A 22833-nucleotide genomic window follows, 5' to 3' on the forward strand; every position below is an offset into this window, starting at 1 on the left:
GAAAGGGTCCTTCCCAATGAGGGGATAACAGGGTGTCCTTCCAGGTCCTAATCAAGACCTGATCTCCGGGACAGACAGGATGAATAGAGAAACCTATAGGGGTCTCTTGCATTATGATCCCCTGCTTCTCTCATTTGAGAGTGTTGTTTTGATAGTAATTCGAGGGTGTCTGCGGTGTGTTTAGACGCAATTTCTACCACTCCCTGGAGTCTTATCAGGTGGTTCAGGAGGTATATTGGGGTACGGTAACCCCAGCTACCGTCCTGAGCCCAAGTGGCTGGCCTGTAATGTTCAATGATGTGTTCTGCTGGCCATTCTTCCTCCCCCCATTTTTGGCTACCTCCAAAAACAGGAAATTTCTTTCTTACCTCCCTCTTTTGACAGTCCAGGGTCTCATATACAAGGGAGCCTCCAATGAACTGCTTTCTGACCGAGGCAAGGTGAAGAAAACTGGCCTGATTAGTCCCAGCATGCATGATCCCTTCCAATTCCAAGGCAGCTCACTGTATGCCTTCTTTCCACAAATCCAGTATATCCCATTGGGTGCCTTCCAATTCTTTATATTTTTTGGCCCATTCCAAAACTCTTAATTCCTCTATGGATTGAAAAGGGTTAGCCCCAGCCACTTTATTCCAGCATAGCCCAATTTTCTCGTTCCATTCACATTTGTCATTCTTTTCTTGGCTCCAGTACCATGAGGGAGGTTCTGGTTGCCAACTTTGGCTTTTATCATCCAGATTTAATGCCAAGGTGGAAATACAAGGCATATAACCTACCACCTCAGTATATTAGTTCCCTTCCCGGCTTATACAAATTGTTCCAATCACACGTTTGTCCAGGACCCATCCTTCGGGCTGTTGTATTACTTTGGAAATTTTAGTATTGTCCCATTTTAGTAGTTGTTCTGGGGTTAACCCTTCTCCTTTCCAAGGCCATTTTTCAGCAGATTTTAGTTCTCCACATATCCAACAATTCGACAACCCTAATTCTGTGGCTATTTCCTGCATTAGATCTATAAACAAGTTTCTGTCTGATGTAGGCAGACTGAAATAATTATATTGTTCTTCAAATTGGTCATATTGCTCGCTTAGGGTTTTTAATCTTTCTTGTTCTAATCTGCATTTTCTCATTTCTAATTCCTGTCTTTTTAATTCCTGAGCAACTTGCTGGATCTTACTCTCCGCGTCTAATCTTTCTTTGTTCCTGGAGAAAAAAAAGGTTTTATCATACTGTAGGCAGGTTCTGCCATCATGATCCTCAAGTAGGTCAATGATAACTGGTTCCCTTCTTATAGGAAGTTTATTTTCATACTTTAAATTTTTGCCTGCCCAGTAGGTTTTTCCCCCCATAGCACACATTCCTAATTACTCATTATCGTAGCATAACTTATTTACTTGGTAATACCCCACAAAAACTGATTCCATTTCTCCCCCAGTCCAAACAGTGCGGTTACATTTGTTGCATACAAGGATTTTTATAGATTCAACACTGTGTTTTTGTTTTAAATGGTTTGACTTACCCTCTCTGGACATGATTCTCTGCGAGATACAGACTTCTTTCCCTTCTTTAACACAAACACTATATCGAGTGCCATCGAAAAAACAATACCTGCTTACCATGCCATTTTTAGTCCTCTGAGGTTAGATTGGTTGAAGCCTCCATTTCACCCTGTCTCTCCTCGAGAATCTGGGTACAGACTCCACACTTGTAGCTGGGGTCCCGCCGACCCAGGTTAGCCTGGCTTTCAGCATGAGCACTAGTCTTGAGGCACATGACTAGACTCAGGCTCACTAGAATCACTCCTACTAGCATTCTTCTGCCTCCACCTTCACCCACTGGGTTGCCACCAACCGCGGGGAAAACCATCTTCTTGGCAGCAGGAAGTAGTTTCCCAGAGGTCATAACTAGCTCGAGCTGCGTATCTTCGCTTAAACACACCCCACCAATTGAGGCTTACTGGCCGGGCACTGCAGGATACTTTGTTTAATCTTTGGCACTCACCCGCTAAGATTTGGGCTCAAGATTGGAGTTTTCCCCTTACCCCATTTTGGAAAAGTCTGAACCACACTAGAGAGTCTGCCTCAACCACCCGTAGTTCTGTGAGGAGCGTCAAAATTAGGTTAGTCAAATGTATTTTATGATCAAAACACTTTTCACACAAACCCCTTGGTCTCAATCCCCTTTCACAGTGAGCCATCCACAACTCCTTACAATACAAGAACTTGAATATAGCAAATGGGTAGCACGGGCAGTCAGGCTCTTGACACTTTATCGGGTTGATTTCTGTCATTAGTGTGGTCAGCGCAGTGTAAGCTTCAAATCCCCAGGTGGAGAAACGACTTCCCACTCTGGTGCTTCTGTCCAAGGCTCAACTCACTTAACTCTTGATGCTTGAGTCCAACCCTTTTCTGCTGTTCAAACTGCTGTGTCTGTGGTTAAGAGAACAAGAAAGGGCCCTTCCTAATGAGGAGATAATGGTATGTCTTTCCACGTCTTTATGAGGACGTGATCTCCGGGTCGGACTGGATGAATAGCAAAACCTAAAGGAGTCCTTGCATTATAATCCCTTGCTTTTGTAGTTCCTGTAAGGTTTTATTAATAGTTATGAGGTATGGCCTTGCTTGCCCATCCTCGATTTTAGGGTGCTGTACCGACATCCCATGTTCATAAGGCATTCCATGTAACATTTCAAAGGCTGATATTCCTGTTTCTGAGTGGGGCAGCGTCCTGACATTTAGCAGAGCTAAAGGGAGGCATTTGACCCAAGACATTTTGGTCTCTAATATTAATTTCGTCAATTGTACTTTTGGAGTCTGATTCATCTACTCGACCTGTCCAGAGCTTTGGGGATGTCAAGGGGTATGATATTCCCATCGGATTCCCAAAGCCTCTGTCATTTGTTTTATTACCCTGGAGGTAAAATGTGTACCCTGATCTGAATCGATATACTTTATTAGTCCATATCTAGGCACTACTTCTTCCAATAATATTTTGGATACCACGTGTGCAGTAGCTCGGGAGCTTGGAAATGCCTCTACCCAATGTGTCAGTTTGTCTACCTTTACTAGCAGGCACTGGTACCTACCCACCTTTGACAGATCTGTGAAATCAACCTGGACCCTCTCAAAGGGCCTGTATGGCACTGGGCGGCTCCCCAGTGCTGTTTGCCTGGCTCAGCTCCAGTTTACCTTTTGGCATATCATGCATCCCTGTACCTCTTGTTTCGCCAATTCATATATTCCTTTGCATCCAAAGAATTTGAAGAATTGTTCTACCAAAGCCTGGGTCCCCCAATGAGTCTGCGTATATAACCTCCTTAAGATTTTCCGGGTATACTCCTTTGATACTAATTCCCTTCCATCTGGCAACCTCCACTTACCTCCATCCAATTTTCCCCCGATTTTCTATACCCCTCAATCTCCTTTTGAGAGAGTTAGGGGGGAAATTCCCGTGCCTCAACCTCACAAATTTCTGGAGTACTTGTCTGTAGGAGTGCTGCGTGTTTGGCTTCTTGGTCCGCCTTGTTGTTTCCCCTTGTCTTAAATTGTGCTCCAGTTTGGTGTCCTTTTATGTGAACTACAGTGATTGCTTCGGGCTCCCTGATAGCTGCCAGAATCTGCTTTATCAATTCTTCCTGCACCAGCCCCCTCCCTTTTGTGTTAATTAACCCTCTTTCTTCCCAGATCTTACCGAAAGCATGAACAACCCCGTAGGCATACTCTGAGTCCGTGCAAATAGTTCCTTTCTTACCTTTCAATCCCAACAAAACTCTCAGCACTGCATATAATTCGCATGCCTGTGCTGACCATTCTGCATTTAAAGGACCTGATTCTACCGTCTGTCCCGTTACCCCATTTATTATTGCATACCTTGTTTTTCGTTTTCCTTCGATAACCCTGGCTGATCCATCCACAAACTACTTTTCCCCTTCCTCCAATTCTTCCTCTTCCAAATCAGGTCTGATTTTGGTCTGCAGTTGAACGATTTCAGCACAATCATGGGCAGGTACACTCAGAATTTCTCCATATAGAAATTGAGCAGGATTCTGAGCTGCTATGTTCTTATGTTCTAAGTCATGGGAATGGATTAAAATGGCTTCATATTTCAGAAGCCGTGCATCAGTGAGCCATTTTCCCACCTTCTGCTGCAAAATGCTCCTAACGTTATGTGGGGAACATACTTCTAGAGGAGCCCCAAAGGTTATCTTTTTGGCCTCCTCCACTACCACAGCTGTGGCCACTATAGCCTGTAGGCACGTAGGCCACCCCCTGCAGACAGGGTCCAAAAGCTTAGACAACACATAGCCCACTGGTTTCTTTGACCCTGCCCAATCCTGTGTTAGCACCCCGTAAGCAGTATGATTACTTACATCCACAAACAGTGGGAAAGGTCTTTTTACATCTGGCAAGCTCAATACTGGAGCCACTATAAGAGACTCCTTCCGTTGCCTAAAATTTTTCTTGTCCTGTATCTGAGCATAAAACCTCAGTCCCCTTACTTTCAAAGGATAACAGTAATCCAATGGTCTTAGGAGCCACTCATCTTGGTGCAAATCCAAGTGAAAGTAATGGACCTAAACCTAGGTCTACTATTCCTTCTGGCTATATCAAGTCTAGCGGTATACTCCATTCTATGATCAGGATCAGGATGGGCCTCTAATTCAAAATATGCCCTAACTGGGGCACTACGAGCGGTAGCCCAAACAATCTCCCATTGATTAATTAGGAACAACACCTTTTTGTAAGTATCTTTCCATAAACATCATGTACAAACATTCCACACGTTCACAAACACCATGTACAGAGATTAAGATAAGAATTGTTTTAATACTTTCTCTGAGCTTTCTCACAACTTCACCAGTATGATGCCTGGGAAAGTTATCTGTTTCTTTTTCTGACTAAACTGTCAGCATCCACAGGTCCCCCTTTTTGTTTAAAGCAGAAGGTGGCATTTTTAATCCTCTGCAGGGCCCCTTGCATGAAGGAGAACAAATACAGCTCAAGAGGTCCCTTTAATAATTTTCCATTTATCAATCAGAACCTCAATCAGATGCTGATTTAGAATGGTCAGGGAGGTTCTCCAACACATACCATCAAATTATTTACAGTCACATCCTTTTACAACATCAAATCTTGTTGCTCCTTCTTACAAGAAATCCTTACTAATTCTAAGACAGTAACAAAATATCATTAGTCTGCTCAAAGAACTGGCAGTCTAACTTGTCAAAAACCCTTTTCCAGAAACAAAGAAAAAGACAGAATGCTCATTCCCTACTCATAGAGGGACCATCTGACTGATGATCAACATCTTGATCATTGTTCAAAGGTTGCCTGTTGGCCACAATCTGTTTTTGGTGTCGCAAGGCAGGATGAACACACCCTGCAGGTATCCACGGTACCCCAGTATCTGTGGAAATGCATGCGTAACTGTGACACCAAGTGATAAGCTTGCATGGGCCCTCCCACTTATTAGTGGTTAGGTCCTGTATCCAGACTTTCGCTCGAGGCAGGTGCATCTCACCTGAAGACTGCAACAAGAAAAAGTGATTTAAAATGACAGGATTTTTTGAATTTTATGGCACTGTAAGATGATTGATTGTATATAGAGCTTTTTCCAATCCGCTGTGCAGGGTTTCTCCAGGCATTCCCCTTTCTTGTCTTTCCAGAACATGCTTTAAAGTATCATGAACCCGTTCAACAATGGCTTGACCAGTTGGAGAATACGGAATACCAAGTTTATGTGAGACTCCCCAAAAACTTAAAAACTGCTGCTTTTTCTGCGAAATGTAGGTGGGACCATTATCAGTTTTCACAGAAGAAATTATTCCCAAAATTGCAAAAGCCATCCTCCAATGGGCAATCATGTCACAACCCTTTTCTCCAGTGTGAGCAGATGCCCACATAGCAGAAGAGAAGGTGTCAATAGACACATGCACTTACTTAAGTCAGTAAAATTTGGCAATAGAAGTAACATCTGTTTGCCAAAGATGCAAGGCTTTTAGGCCTCTGGGGTTCACCCCCACTTTTAAAGATGCAGCCAGTCCATGACAGTCAGTGCAAGAACTGACGATGTCACAAGCCTTGGCTGGGATTAACGGAAATTATTTCTGCAGAGTACATGCACTTTGAGGGAACAAATCATGTGATGCTTTGGCTTGTGCAATCTTGTCAGGCTGAGGTGCTACCCATGCAGGGTTAGCTAACCTGTCAGCCCTGGCATTACTTTCTGTTATGAAACCTGGTAAATTGGTGTGACTCCAAATGTGTAAGATGTAATATGAATGAACTTGGATCTGAATTGCACATCACGAAGTTTTCAATAACTGAAACAAAACTGTGTTATTGACCTCTTTCAGAAGTGAGCAATCCAAATGTTTAGTTATGTCTGCAACATAGGGATAATCAGTGACCAAGTTCAGAGGCATCTGAGAAAACTTCTGAAATGCCATGGCAACAGCCTTTAATTCAACCAATTGGGCCAAGCCTGACTCATGGTCTTCTAGCACTTGCCACTCAGATTCATCCTTTCAACTATCACTACTGAGCCCCACACCACACAAAGCACCAGGGCTCAGTCAGAAGGCTGTTTAGACTTATCTATCAATGAAACATGCTGCCCTTACAGTCCCAAAAGATGTCCATGTCTGCCCAATGAACACATACACTGTCCATTGGTCACAAAGAAAAAGCAAAACTTGCAATAGGTGAAAGGAGCCACGGCAATGTGTGAGCCAACCAAAGTCCAGATCTTCTTGCTTACACTTTTCTCTCTCTCATTCCTCTAGTTTTCATGGTGATAGCCTTGGTAAATTCCTTGAGAGAGATATGAGGCCTTCCTTATCTTCAGAAAGCCTTTGCTGGCTCACAAGAACAGCACAGAAATGTCTTTCCCACAAGTAACCATGGCTTTCCCTATTTTTCCTGAGCTGCCAGTGAAGATGGTGGGTTCTTGCACTGGCACCCAACTATTTCTTGGCCACAAGGACATATTGGTTGATTTTACCAATGCAATAACTTATGACTGGGTAAATGACAGGCAATCTGCCCTGAAAAGTTTTTCAGGACACTTTGCAAAGGAGCACTGTTAATGAAGCTCCTTTCAAAGACTTCCTGCTCTATTGTAAGAATAATTTTCATGGGATCAGCTTCCATTAATTGCAAACACCATTGACAGCATTTGATTATCAAGTGAGTGATTAATTCAAACAACCGTCTTTTTCAGTTGATTGTGTGAGAAGACCCATTCCAAAATGTGCAAGGGATCAGACCATTTGTCACTCCATTGGCCAATGATACCTGTAGGATGAAAATCTGGATTGGTGATGAAGAGAGTAGTATCAATGGAAGGATCTACTCAATGAAGCTGATGAGCAGAAACAGCTTGTTGGACTTCCTCCAGCGCTTGTCGCACCACAGAAGTAAATTTCTGAGGTGAATTTAGGTCAGGGTCCCCCCCTTAGAATATTATACCTTGGGGACAATTGTGTCTTGGTTAGCCCTAAATAAGAACATAACCAGCTGATGACACCCAGCAATTTCTGGGCATCATTCAGAGTCTTAATAGAATCTGTGAACTGCACCTCTTGATGCTGACTGGTTTGATTCAGAATTTTGACTCGTAAATATTTACAAGGAGGATGCTGTTGAACCTTCTCTGGAGCCACTTGCAGCCCATAAGAATGCAGAGCAACAAACACCTGAGGTTATATCCTCAGCAATTCATCCTGGATGGAGGCTGCCACCAGGATGTCACCCATGTAGTGATAGCAATACACGTCAGGACACTGCTTGTGGACTCTGGACAAGGCCTGAACCACATACCATTGACAAATACTTGGGCTGTTTCTACAGCTCTACAGCAAAACTTTCCATTGATATCTGTGCACAGCTTCAGCATTGTTAATTTCAGGCACAGTAAAGGCAAACTTTGGTTTGTCAGAAGGATGCAAAGGAATTGTGAAGAAACAATCCTTTAAATCAATGACTGAAATTTCCCATCCCATAGGGACCATGGTGGGTGAGGGCATATCACACTGCAATGTCCCCATGCTTTCCATCACTGCATTAATTTTCCAGAGGTCCTGTAACAGCTTCCATTTCCCAGATTTTTCTTTATCACAAAGACAGGAGTATTCCAGGGACTAGTAGAAGGCTCAATTGTGTCTCTGTTGCAATTGTTCCTGAACCAATTCATGAAGGCCGACTGATTTTTTTTTGTCAGGAGCCTCTGGTTCTCCCAGGTGCATCTGCTCACTAGCCACTGTAAAGGCAGCATAGGATACTTAGCGCCCTTCAGCACAGTGACCCCAGTCAAAAATACATTCCAATCCGTACCCCCCAGGCTGCCAATACATCTCACCGCCCAGAGGCTGATTGGAGCTGCAGTGACATAGGGCTGAACTGGGCTGTCTGTCCATCTACGTTTTTGATCAGCACAAAACATTGACTTACAAAGGTCTGTGTTGCATCCCCCACTCCTTCAGTGGCCAAACCTATGGAAGCCAAAGGCCACGTAGGAGGCCACGCAGAGGAGGAGATTACTATCACATCAGCCCCTGTGTTGATCAAACCTTGGACCTGGATCTGAGGTGGGTTGGCACCTGGTAGAATCAGGGTACATGTCATCTGTGGTCGCTGAGCAGAAATATCTGTAGCCCAGAAGACTTGTGGCAGTCCTGTGGATCCAAAGTTGCCATCTCCATGAGTGCTCTGGTCAATTCTGGGGATACATGACTGAAGAGGCACAAGTTGAGCAATACGAGTCCCTTCTGGAAAAGTGATGGGGCGGGGGGTGGGTGTGGAAACCATAGCACAAATTTGACCTGTAAATTCAGAGTCAATGATATCTAGATGCATGAATATTCCTTGGAGGGTGGCACTAGATCTTCCAACAAGCAGTGTACTCAGTCCTTGACCCAAAGGTCCAAATGCATCCCAAGGAACCTTATATACATGACAAGATTCTAAGATGATTGTTTCTGCAGTGTGTACATCCACCCTGGCTGCTCTGTGGGTGCTACCCCTAAGCTGGCTGAGCTCAGCCTGTGCCAGTACCGTGTCCTGGGGAATCATTTGTATCGGAGCACACTTCCCCTTTGCACTCATCTTCCTGTTTCCTGAACCTACCAAAAACTGACCATTGGCATGGTATTTAGAGTTACATTGGGTTGCATAATGACCTGCCTTTAAACACTTAGAGCACAAGAAATTAGTATTCGTTCCTTTCCGCTTCTGTGTTCCCTGTTTTTGCTTGCCCTTCTTTTTCCCCTGTTCTGTTGTGTCCCCCTTGAGGATGTCTGGCCTGACTGTAAGGCACCCGCTAGAAGAGACATTTTGTAGTCTACAGAACCTACTTTAGAACATGCTTGGACCATGTCTGTAAATGTTGGGTTGCTGGAAGAGCATCTATGATCTTCCTACAATCGTGGTTTGCGTTGTCCCTTGCTAATTGCTTACATAATATCTGCCTCTAATTATCATCCTCAATCTGCTTTTCCAGGCCTGCTGCAATTTTCTCAACAAATGGTAGAAATGGTGCTTTTGTTACTTGAGTTATTTTCACATATTGTAGTTTGGAAGTGGCCGTTTCTATAGTTTTTAACAATGCTAAAAGCTCTATCCTTTGACTCTGCTCATAAGCAGCAGATCCCAGGTAGCCTGAAGACCAGGAATAAAAAAGGCATTTTCCCCCATGAGAGCAACCACCCCCACATAGTATCTCGGATCAGTCTGAGGCAATTGCATGTTCTCTGCAACCCTTTGAGCGATCTGCCTCCAATTGTTCTGAAGAACTATAAATTGCAGAGGTTGGAACAATATTTGAGCTATATTTCTAATATCAAATGGAGCAAGCAGGCCAGTGTTTAGCACTCTGATAATTTGCATAACTTGTGTAGAACCAAGGCCATATTTTGCTACCCTATCTTGCAAATCTTGGACAACCCGTCAGGCAATGACCTCGTACCTCTCTGCTTGTCCTGTATTTGGGACAACTTTACACATGGGAATAGCCGGGACTCCCCCTTGTGGCGGAACACTGCGTCCCTGATCCACCTGTGTCCCCTCCTGAGATGCTGGATTAACTATTTGACCGTCACTTGTGGCTCCTTCCCCCAGATTTGCCATGCTGGTAAGTCCACCACTGGGCATCCCCAACTTTTCTATCAGGTCCCAGTGTCCATTCTCTAAAGCCTGCAACTTAACTAATTCCCAAAAATGGCGAGGGTTCAAGGTCACCCAACAAGGGGACAACATCCCCCCTTGATGGCTCTGGGACAGTGTCACTGATTGTTGTTGCTGGAGTTCCACTGCCAGGGCATGCCCCTGTTGGGGGGCAGGTGTTCGTCACTGTCACTGTCCACATCCTGGGACGGGGGCGGGTGGGAAAGCCTGTGGGCAGCAGAGAATGGTAGGTTGGCCAGAGGTACTGAAGGTGAGGAACCGGCTGCAAACTGTGGAGCAGAGGGGCTGGTTGCAAGCCCTGGGACAGAGAAGCCAGCCACTGGCTGCACAGTGGCAGGGGGCGCAGATGCTAATTGCGGCATGGAAAAGCCAGCTGCTGGCAGGGGCAGCAGCGGGAGTGCAGCCCTAAGGGTGGCATGGCCTCGCACATAGCGTGCCGGATCTTACACAGGCAAGTAAAGCACACAGGGAATGATCTGAAACAGGAGCCCCCATACACGGCAAAGCATCCTTCCATGCATAAAGAAATAATCTCTCTTCTGTAGAAGGTTGGTTCCCCATGTTAAATGAAACTCTTCCTACCAGCCCTCATGTAATCTGGCCCCTTCTATAAAGGATAGTTAAAAGTGTTTTTATAAATATATTAATAGCTGTTCTAGTTACAGGAATAGGACACCAGTTTAGCACAAAATGTGTGTAATCAAACTGTATTTTACTTCCCTGTCATTTTTGCTGAAATGTTCATGACGGGTTCTCAGGTCCCCTGCCTTCAGGATGACCCCAAGAGTCCTTTTTTCCCAGCCCGATGGTCAAAGAAAGAATGGGAATTCTTCGGCTCTGCTTCACAAGGTTCTTTATTGTCTCTTATCAAAAAAGTTTTTTCTCAGACCAGCAGAGTTCTGTCCTGCAGGTCTGCCAAGGGCACACTGCCTGCCCCTGGGCTGGTGTCTACATTTTATACTATGAATTAAGTGTACTTTATTTATCATTATTTTCCAATACCTATCACCTATGTTACACTGTCTACTTCTACTCTATACCAATCTAAATGTGCCACCATCACCAAGAAGATGGAGGCTAGGAAGAAGAAGGAAGAAGAATAGGACAACACCCAGATCCGTCTATCTTGCCTCCTAGACCCGCTATAGTAAAATCCCCAAAATTCCACTTTCACTTGGTGATTAATTCATTATTACTCTACTTAAACTTCTGTGACTTGTGATTCTTCATACAAGGTTGGTAATTTGCTCCATGGGTTAAGATCAAAATCCCAAGTGTCTTTGGCTTCCCGCTAGGACTCCCCAGGCCCCTGCCAGGGGCACACGTCACCCAGGGCACCCAGAGGGGTGTCCTGGGTTCTGATAATGGGTCACGTGCAGTAGCTGCCCAGTACAGCCCTGACACCTCAGGTTACAAACTGGGTGTTAATTAAGATAGGGAAAAAGAGGCAAACTCCGAGAGGCAAGTAATGTTTCCTTTCTTCACACCAGTGACTCAGCTGTGATAACTCCCCTCTGGGGGGAGCACCAGCACGTTCACACGAAGCCTGAGAGGTCATCTCTGCTAACAGAAGAAACAGACTCGATGGCTCCAGCAGAATAGGCCACTGTAATTCTTAAGACCATAAAAGACTCACAAAATATCCCATGACTCAGAGTCGTGTCATCCATTGGGAAACTTCCTGCCCTGGGGGAGGTACTGAGCATTTCCACCTGAACCTGAGCATATATAAATCTTTGGGTTGGGGACTTCTGGTACCACTTGAGGATCCAGAGTGAGACCAGAACTTCAGTGGGACTGCAACCACTGCTTTCAACAAGACTGCAACCATCACCCTGACCAACCTTGTTATAGCCTGGCCAACCAGGTAATACACTGCCATTGTGCATTAAAAACACATCTCTGTGTATCAGTGTATTAATTGAACATGGCTCATGGAGGAAGACGATGTCAGGCAGCGGTGTGGGAGCAGCCAAGGGGACTGGCGCATTCGGGGGAACCTTGGGGCCAGGGCTGGGGCCAGTGTTGTTTGTGTTCAGCAGCAGGACAGAGCAGCAGTGGCCCTGCGTAGTGCCTGGCATGACGGTAACACCGAGACCGAGACCAACACTGACTTCTTGACAGCAGCAGAGGACCAGGAGCTGCTCAGCACCTGGCCAGCCCTGCTGTCCCCGAAGGAGCTGTTGATCCCCCTGATCTCCCGTCACTGCTTGAGGAGCCTGGAGTGCCCTGTGCCCATACATGTCCCTCCCCCGCCGCTGATGACACCCCCAGCAGGGACCCCACTCTGCTGGGGCTCCCCCAAACCTCCCCAGGTGGAGTCTCAGGTGGTGCAGGAGCTGCTGCAGGAGGTGCAGCAGAGCCCAAGGGGGGCTCAGGACCCCCCATTTCTATTCGCCTCCAGCTGCCCGACAAAGACATTGCCACAGGGCTGCTGCCAAACCCCTGGGACTATGAGACTGTGCCCGTGGGCCAGTTCGGGCTGGCTGTGCTGCGGGGCATGGGATGGAGTGCTGCTGTGACAGACATGATGGAACTTCAGTATGAGCTGGAGTGCAAGCTGGCAAAATGGGACCTGACTCTTGACAGTACAAATGTGTTTTCCTCAATTCTTCTAGCAGCAGAGTGCAGGCCACAGTTTGCTGTCACCTGGAGGGGCGTGCAGTATACTTGGAATTGACTGCATCAGGGGTGGAAGCACAGTCCCACCTGCTGGGAAGGATGAAAGTTTGACAAGAAAGTCTCCCAGATATGTATGCTTAGCAGAAAGATTTTTGAATGTAGAAGCTGAGGAAGGAATAGAAATGAAAGCAAGTTTTGATATAGAAGAAAAGAATTGCTGAGCCAATGTTATTGGGTAACCAAGGAGGTAAAGGGTATGTTAGTTAGAAGGGGTTTTTTATGACTTAGAGCAAAGGATAAACCCACCTCAAACAAGATGTTTGTACCCAGCAGTAAGATAGCACAGGCAAACAAGTCAGCAAATGTTGCAAGTAGAAAAAAGGTCACAGAATTTTCTACTGCAAGAAAACTGAAAACAACTTCTAGCTTAAACTGTAATGGACTAACTTTTAGTGATTGGAGAATACTAACATGAATATGGTAATTATAGTACTTATGATAGGCTATAGGTAAAAGTTAAGGTATAGATTGATTCTATTGTATTAAGATGCTCAGCAAAGAAAAGTATATAATGCATTTGTAACCTAAGCTAGGGGTCTCCAGGCCTGCCTGCAGCTGCAGCTGACAGCTCTAGGCACAGGCTCTGTTGCCCACAACCCTGGGCTGCTGTAACATCTTGGATGTAATAAACTGCATTTGGAAGAGCCGCCTGGACTCCTGCATCTCTCATTTAGGGTTTTACACTCACCATTTTCTATGGACTGATTCAGAGTGCACTGAAGAGGGTGAAGTTCCAGAATGCTATCAATGACCTCATTGTATAGAGCAACGCAGCAGATGTTTTTGAGAAAGGGGAGAAAATAATTCAGGTTCTCCAGAAAGCTGTTTTTATCATTAAACAAAATAATGTCAAGAGACCTGCCCAGGAAAGTCAATTCCTAGGAGTGAAGTGGCAAGATAGCTGTCAACAGATTCCAGCAGAGGTGATTAATAAGATAGCTGCCATGTCCTCACTAACCACAAAGAAAAAAACCACAGGTTTTCCCAGGTGCTGTGGGTTTTTGGAGAATCTCAGAATACAACTAGATTGTAAGCCCTCTATACCTTGTGAAATGGAGGAAAATCTGTTTAAAGTGTGGCCCTGAACAACAGTAAGCCTTTGAACAGATCAAACAAGATATCACTCACACAGCCCGTGGGCCAGGCAGGACAGGATGTGAATTACATGCTGTACACCACAGCCTGGAGCCTCTAGCAGAAGGTACCTGGAGAGACTTGAGGATGACCTCTTGGGTTGTGGAGTCAGGTATTCAGAGGATCTGAGCCAGCTGTACCCCAACTGCAGAAGAGATTCTTGCAGCCTGTGAAGGAATTTGAACTGCCTCAGAAATGATTTGCATTGAAGCACAGCTTCTTCTGACACCCTGACTACCAGTGCTGGGCTGGGTGTTTGAAGGAAAGGTCCCTGCAATATGTCACACACCAATGCATCCTGAAGTATGTGGATTGCCCTCATTACACAATGAGCTCAGATAGGAAATGCAAATTGCCCTGGGATCTTGGAAGTTATCACAAACTAGCCTGAAGGTGACAACAACTGGCCCACTTTTCTCAAAGGAGAATGCAATTCAGATATGTTCATATATATTCTCCTATAAAGAGAGACAACTCATTCCAGAGTGTTCCCCTTTAAATTGTCTGAAACCAAGGCACCAATGACTGGGAAAAGGGAAATCTAACCCCCATTTTTAAAAACGGGAAAGCCAAAAACCCAGGGAACTACAGGCCAACCAGTTTCACCTCTGTGCCAGGCAAGATCATGGAGCAGATTCTCCTCAAAATTATCCGAAGGCATATGGAAAACAAAGAGGTGATTGGTAACAGCCGCCATGGCTTTACTAGGGGCAAATCATGCCCTGACAAATTTGGTGAACTTCTATGCTGGGCGTACAGCGTTGGTGGGAGGGGCAGAGCAACAGGCACTGTCTGGCTGGATTTATGCAAAGCGTTTGACACCGTCCAGCATGGCATTCTTGCCTGTGACTGTGCCAGCCCCATCCAACACATTCAGTATCTGTGGGGTTCCATGCACTGGGGTTCCCCCTGCCCCACTGCCTGGCACAGCAATAACCCGAAGCCCACGCACCCTCCGGGGTCCCCTTTCCTCAGGATCCTTTCTCCGGAGAGGCGTTTCTGACTGGAACCTGCTAGCTGCAATAAGGGGTTTCCACACTGGGGTTATGATGCCAGTAAGAAAGGCACCTGGATTCTGTAAAGCATAATTTAAAAATAAGACTTTAAAAAGCTAACAGCATAAAGAAGGAAAACTGTAGAGTTAAACTTACATCTCTCTTTAGATCCTGAGAACTCCGTGTTGTGCAGCACTGGAGAGTAGCAGCACACCCTACCGATCCCATCAGGTGGAAGGATTAGTCTCTTCTGGTCCTTCAAGCTTTTATTGGATTTTCTTACAAGAAAACAACTTCATTCATAATTTCTACTGTCAAACAGAGAGGACGTTCACATGAGAACTTTTTGGTATGCTGTGAGATAAAGGCAAGGCCGTGCAGATGTGTAATCACTGGTATGGAGTGGGAGCTGCTCCACTGTTATCATTACCCGGCTGAATCTGCCCTGCACCAAGGCAGAAGTGCAGCATGGAACAGGCCTGAAGGTGATGCTGTTGGTGTGCAGCACAGCATGGCTTTCTGCCTTCACAGATTCACTGTTACACGGATCACTAATCCTCACTGTGCAATGCTCTTTAAGTCAGAATCATCGCAGGAGCCCATAAAAGTAGTTTGAGATCTCCATCAGTCTAGAAACAGTTTGGAAGATCCTGAAGTTAAAAGCAATTGTTCTCTGTAGCAGGGAATTTAGGATATTAGTGTGGATCATGTTGTTTATGCTGATGAGGTAGCAGTCTATACAGAATCCCTTCACTGACATTTTGGCAATATAATTTGTTATTTAAGAGAAAAGGATTGTACAGATAGGCTGAGTAAAAACGAGTCAGCAAGTTTTATTGTTCAGAATGTTAGCTGGAGCTCAGCTGGAACATGATCAATAGTTGTCATGAAGGAGACTTTGGCCTAGCAGGCTGCATCCAGCTTCAGAATGAAAGAACCACTGAGATTTATCTGTCATGCATGGTATCTTCTCCCAGAGGTTCTTAGTTACAAGACATTCTTTGATAATAAGATTGCTGTAGTCTGACTACTAATTCCACTGAAGCCTATTATAAACTCCAGAATGATACTGAAGGTTATTGAAATTCTCTGCTGGCTACATAATAATTGTCTTTACTTATTGACAGCAAGTATGTCACCATCTCCGTCTTTCCATTTCTCTTCTCTGGATTCCTCATTTTATTGTCCTTGCCATTTAACTAGTTGCTTTGTAAATGTAATTTCTCTAATGAATGGAGCTACAGCAAAGACTCACTTGTGTAATGTTTGAACTAACTTAAAGTTCCACTGAGGTGGCCAGGGGTCATCTCACAGGCCTTGCTGCAGAGCAGATCTCTCCAAGCACTACACAATATCCTTCACCTCCTCCTGTTCCACAGCACCTTGGGATTGGTGCTTATTTGTCTTCTACAAAGTTCTTCTGCAAACACAGCAAGCAAGCTAATGTCTTTACCAAATAGCAGAAATAAACAAGGGAAGTCAAGCATACTTTTCATGTGAAGTTCCTGAACCATGCTTACTTCATATAGCAACACTTAAAGCTTTCTGAGGGCAGCAAATGTAACCTCTTCTATCACCAGTGTTTAGTCTAAAAAGGATCTTTTTGGCTATTCTGCTACCCTTGAAGCAAACATGACAGAGATTGTCATTCCCCTTGTAAGTCAGAAGGACCATCTGGCACTACATTAGAACAGTATTATATTAAATTCATTAGCATGCTAATTATAGGATTACTAGTGAATGGTTAAACTGCCAGATGCTATGAAGATATATCACTGTCTGTTTACGTAGTTAGGCAAACATTTAATTAATCCTCCAGCTGCTGTGTCTGCTTTACCTATGAACATATCTAAATTGCATTCACCTGTGCAAAAGGCAGGCCAGTCATTGCCTTTCAATAAGAAAAGCTTAAACACAACTTCAGTGCAGCATACAGCATGTACATGTATGATTTAAATATTCATGCTGGTAATTGCATCAAAACTGATTACAGACTCTTCCACTTCAGTTCCTGGATTGTGCTCCCTGATCTTTTAGTGGTCTTGCAAATTTTGAAAGCTAAGTTGTTTTAGAGACTTCAGCAATGTCATGTTAGAAAACTTAGTATACAGCCTCAGTTAATAGGATGTCTACAAGTGATCCTACAGCCTTTTACTTATCCCCATTCTAAGGAGTCTTTCATTCTGAAAACACTGAGGAGAGTACTTCCAATATCACACAATATTTAATATTGGTCCCAGGGTGTTTAGCATTCCCATGAGCCTGCTACTTTACTAAAATGCTGAAAAACAGAACCCATTTGGGATGTGGCCTTGGCTAAGGATGATTTTCAAAGACAGTGTAATTCCTTTATAATTGAAAGTGCTTGTATTTTGCTCTATAATTGAAAGTGTTTGTACTTGGCTCTATTTGGTATTGTAATCTCTAAGAGATAAGATCTGGAAAAATGGGACTTAATGATCTAGCTAAAGTCTAGCCTCCATTCACTCAAGTTTCCATTATACTTTGTTTGTTTGTGTTTAAGAACCAGATTTCATAAAGGTGCTTTATTTCCACTTAGTAGTGGGCCCATATAGTCAACCTGGACTTTTCATAGAATCCATCCTAAGACACAGGCATTGTGGAGACCAAAGATGCACAAGGAAAACAGGCTGAGAGATGCAGCTGCAAGTCTTGAGTCCCCTGAGTCAAGAGTTTTTTTGGATGGGCAGCATCCTTGGCTGGACACAGTCTGTTGATCTCCATTGATTGCAGAATGTGCTTCATGCAACTAAAATTGCCAAAATTGAGTTGCAGTTTTGCAAAAAAGTTCTTGGCATGATTTTGGAATGGGACCACAAGCATTTTTCCAGACAATTCACGAGCACAGCAGTTACTACACAACAAAGAGCAGTGCCAACAGGCAGACTAGATGCAGCCAAGCATTTTGGAGGCTAAAGGAATTTAACAGTATTTTGTGACAGTTGACCTTTTTGCCACAGTACTGACAAGAGTAGGATGAAGTAGGATGTACTGGGAAGTTATTCAGGAGATACCAGGGATATAGGCTTTAGGAAAAAAAAGGGACTTTAGAGTTTCTACAGTAAAAATAATAGTTTAAATATTTTTACTATTTTAAGCCTACTTTATTTATAATTTTCTTCTTCTTTTGCTAGCATTCCTCTAAGCCAGTTTTCATAATATTTGTCTCATGAAACACACACAGCCTTCCCTCTTGGGCACAAACACTGACAATGTGATCCACGTGATGGCTCTCTCAGGGTTAGATGCTGGTAAACATGCCTCATGCAGCTCAACAACTGAAATCCAGACAGAATATTCAGGATTACGTGGTGCTTAACCCTGGCTGGGTACCAGGTGTCCACCAAAATTGCTCAGTCACTCTCCTACTGAGCTGGGCAGGGGAGAGAAAATATGAAAAAAAAGATTGAGATAAAGACGATTATGTTACCAAGAACCATTTCAGGCAAAAAAGACTCAACTTGGGGAAATTAGTTTAGTTTATTGCCATTAAATCTGCATAGGATAATGAGAAATAGAACCAAATCTTACAACTTCCCCCCACCCCTCCCTTCTTCCTGGGTTTAGTTGCCCTCCTGAACTCTGCCTTCTTCCTCCAGCAGTGCAAGAAGACAGGGAATGAGGGTTGCAGACAGTTCAACACCCATCTCTATGGGCTGCAGGAGGATAGCTGCTCCACTGTGGACTTCTGTGGGCTGCAGGGCCACAGCTAAATCACCATGGTCTTCATCACAGGTCTCAGGGGAATCTCTGCTCTGGCACCTGGAGCACCTCCTCCCCCTCCTTCACTGACCTTGGTGTCCACAGGGCTGTTTCTCTCACATATTTTTACTCCTCTCTCCAGCTGAAGTTTTTGTGGTTTTTTTTTTTTTCCCCTTTCTTAACTGTTATTCCAGAGGCACTATCTGATGGCCTTGGCCAGCAGTAGCTCTGTTGGACATGGGGATGCGCCTGGCAGCTTCTCAGAGCCACCACCTGTGTAGCAGCCCCCAACAAAACCTTGCCACACAGACCCAGTGCAGAGATAAGATACTGGTATCTCAGGAGCTGCCTTCAGTGCTTCAGAGTCTTCTCAGAGTTTGTGGTGTTTTCCTGGGAAAGCAGAAAAAATGTATCTGTGGTCATCCCTTGCAGTTTTCTTTACTCTCTGTGTTTGGATTAAGAATGTCTCGTCCTCTGACACACAAATTTGTAAACTGTAAAGTCGTCTGTGGACTGGGTCTGCAACACCAAGAAATGGCCTTTCCTCAGAAGTTCCCAGTAACTGGGAAAAGCACAGCACTTGCAAAGTGTTACATTTGGTGGTTGTGAAAATTTTTCCTCTGTTTCTTTTAAAGATACCAAATTTGCTGACTTTCCAGGCACGTTGCAAAGGGCATTTATGTAAGAGGGTTTTCAGAGGAGGCAGAGACATGCATTCTAGCTGACAGTGGAGGTAGATAGTTGGCTGAACTGCTGAGGCTTAACTTGACAGTGGTTTTGCATAATTTATTATGGTAGTTCCATAGAGCCTTGGGAACTGATCTTGATTATTTTAGATTTAAATAAATAAATGATGGATCATGGGACAAACTGGCACTCCATTCCAGGAGATGAACCTGAGGCACATGAAAGGCAGGCTCCCAGCGCCAGAATCAACTGCAGTTTTACAACTATGCTAAGCTATGCAATTATCTTAAACCACAGTGATCCTGTTGGATTTGCAGGCGTAAATTTAGCATCAATCTCCTTACACAAAACAAATAAACAAAATCAGCACTGCATTTTCATGTTAACACAGCACAGCACAGTGCCAGAATGAATTATTGTCTACATTCAGAAGCACTGCTGCTGTGCTGGTTGCCTCACAGATAAATTAAAATGTATAACTCTTTGTCTGAGAAGCTTGTGATTACAGAGCACAGCAATGACCTGTAGAGATTATGACCAGTAAGGTAACTGGGAAGAAACTACAATTGTCTAAAGCAGTGCTGGTTAAGTCAAGCATTTTACCCTGTTGAGGTGTGCAGCCTTGCTGCTTTCATTCATTGTTGGGTGCATTTTTCTATCCGTTCCCTCACCTCTAGCATTCCCAGGGCCAGAAGACAGGACACACCACCACCAAGAGATTTGGGTGGCTAAAGTACTGCAAGCAAAAAAACAACCCAAGGTGCAAAAATCCTGTTAAACCAATGGGGAGAGACACCAGGCAGCAATGCAACAGAGATTAACTATGGCAAGTCAGTAAGCAAGCAAATAAATAAATAAATAACCATTACACATCACTTCCCGGCATGATCATTATCAGACAGAACAGAACTCCTCTGGAGTTTACTTCTCAGTAAGCTGGGCTGGAATCCAGCAGGAGAACAAACTTAGAGGCAGCTTTCATTTAAAAGACAATTTATTTATTGCCAGGCAGAAAATCCCATTAAAAAGAGAAGAATTCCTATGATTGTGCTGCAATATTAATTTTCAAATATTCTGCCAAAAACTTTGGGTGTTTCGCATAAGATGAAACCATAATTCTGGATTAGACCTTGAGTGGGAGTGGAGCACGAGCTGACTTTCCCAGGAGAAGTCCCAGGAGGCAGTTTGACTTGAGACACTTAAGATTCCTTCTCTGCCAGATTTATATATATATTTCTAATCTGGATTAAAATATTTGATGGGAATGTTTGCTCCCCATCTGGGAGAGAGTGTGTGCAATGTTGAATTTGACTCATGTAATTCCTTTTCTGCTCATTTGGTAATACCATTTGGGTGGAATAAGGTGCTGACTCCTGGTATGTTAGTACAGCGAAACAAATGTGGGGCAGGGAGTGGGGCTGAGCACCGGTCCCCAACTCTTCTCTGCTGAAATTTTAGTTTGCTCAAGGTCTGACCAGATCACTCCACTGAATGTTTTCCAAGAGAGAGCCCAGAAGTGCTTCTGGAGAGAATCTTTTCTCAGCAACTCCTGCCAGAATGCATCATGAGTGAACCTGACCTTCCATCATTGAGGAATGTCCTCGTGCCACACACTGATGTGAATAAAACATCCACTTACAGGTTCCTGAAGGGTTGCAGAGCAAACCCTAGATTATTTCATAAAAAAGAAAACAAGGTGAAGTTCCCCAGCCCTGTAAATCATAATTCTGTTGCTGAAGGGCACCAACTGGGTGCCAGAGGACATCCAGAGAGAGGATGGGGTGGAAGTGTTACAAGAGGAACATGTCCTGGGCTGTATGGATGTGAGACAGTCCATGTCATTCAGAGGTAGGGACCAAACCCTCTTTTTTGTTATTTTTAATAGAGTTGATATAGTCTTTGCCATACAGCCTTTCAACCTGAGTTCAGAACTCCAGCTGTCCAGGGAAAAGACCAAATTTTTTTTCCCATGGAGAGCGTTAGGCATGTGTAAATCAGGGCTATGGCCAGAAGCTGGATATCTCAGGTCAGCTTGCAGGTGGAATTGCAAGAAAAACATCTGATAGATCTATTGGATCCTTGCCTTCACAATGTGGTGGATGAGAAATCTTATCTGGAAACTCTCCCACAGAGAAGCTTTCTATATTGTGACATGTAACATTCACCCGAGCTCAAGGAGGAGTCAGTTTTGCAATGTTAATGGAACAAAACATTTTCACCTTGAGCTCTGTGCACGGTGCCACAGCATGGCAGAACCCCTAAAAATGTGTACCTACACAAGCTGTTAGGATTTCCGGTTAAAATTTGTTTCTTCCTTTGCTCTAGGCATGCTGTCAGTTACTGCATCTCAGCTGCTGGCTGGAAGATTCTAGCCAAAGGGAATCTTCTATAAATTGCTGAATTCAATCATACAGCACTCATATGACCATTTCACAAGATATTTTAACTGGAACAAACCCAGCAAGAATAGTCATGTAGAGATGATGAAGCTTCAGCTCTGCAGTGTCATACCCTTTTACTGATGGGAAAGTGCCCAGAAAGATTTTCTTGGGAATTGATTTTCCTCTTTAGTGTTGCTAATAAGAGATGTTGATAATAGAAATTAACCTAGGTATCTCTAAATAAAAATGGCATGCCTCTGCTGTGGTTCACTTGCAGGAAAATGGGTCCAAACCCCTTTCTAGATCTAAGGACTAAAAAAGAAGTACAATATGCAAAATAATTATTATAATCCATAATTTTAACTGAAACAAAGCAGAACAACAAACAATTATGATAGTAGACTGAATTATAAAATGGCAGTATGCCAAGGTGTATATCAGCTGAGTCTTCTTACTTGTCTGTTGGCAAAATAAAGAGGATTAGGGGAATGACTCATCTGTTGATTGGAAAATCTACTTTAAAGTTGCAAGGAAATTCAAACAGCAACATTTAATAAGCAATAACTTAGTGAGCAAAAAGCTTCTGTTCACTTACAGCTGCACTCCCCATCTAAACTAGTGGATGCTTTGGAGCAGCAGAACCATCCCAACTCTGATGTCAACCCCTCATCACCAGCTTGTATCTTCTTGTGTTTGCTCTGGTCATAGTGAGTAGGGTCATATTAGCAAAACAAAATATGTGATCTACTTGCACAGGGGAAAATCCTGTTTTTGCTGTAGCTGTCAGTGACAATTTTATTCCTGGTTGCAGTGCAGTCTGTGTTTTAACCTCTCCTACAAGTTTTATCTCCTCCTATATAAAATCTGAGTTCCACCTACACCAAGCTAAGATTCATAATGCAACTGAAGTTGTGAGTTTAGAACTATTTGTGGCCACCAAAGTGGTGCCTGAGCTGTTGTAAAAGGGAAAAATCATGCTGTTGAAGCTCAGGCTTCAAACCCCCCCCACTCCCCGTTATCAGAGCAGCCAGCAGCTCCCTGCCCTGCAGG

This window comes from Passer montanus, unplaced genomic scaffold (genome assembly GCF_014805655.1).
Source record: "Passer montanus isolate IOZ18808 unplaced genomic scaffold, ASM1480565v1 scaffold99, whole genome shotgun sequence".
In the NCBI taxonomy this organism is placed as follows: Eukaryota; Metazoa; Chordata; class Aves; order Passeriformes; family Passeridae; genus Passer; species Passer montanus.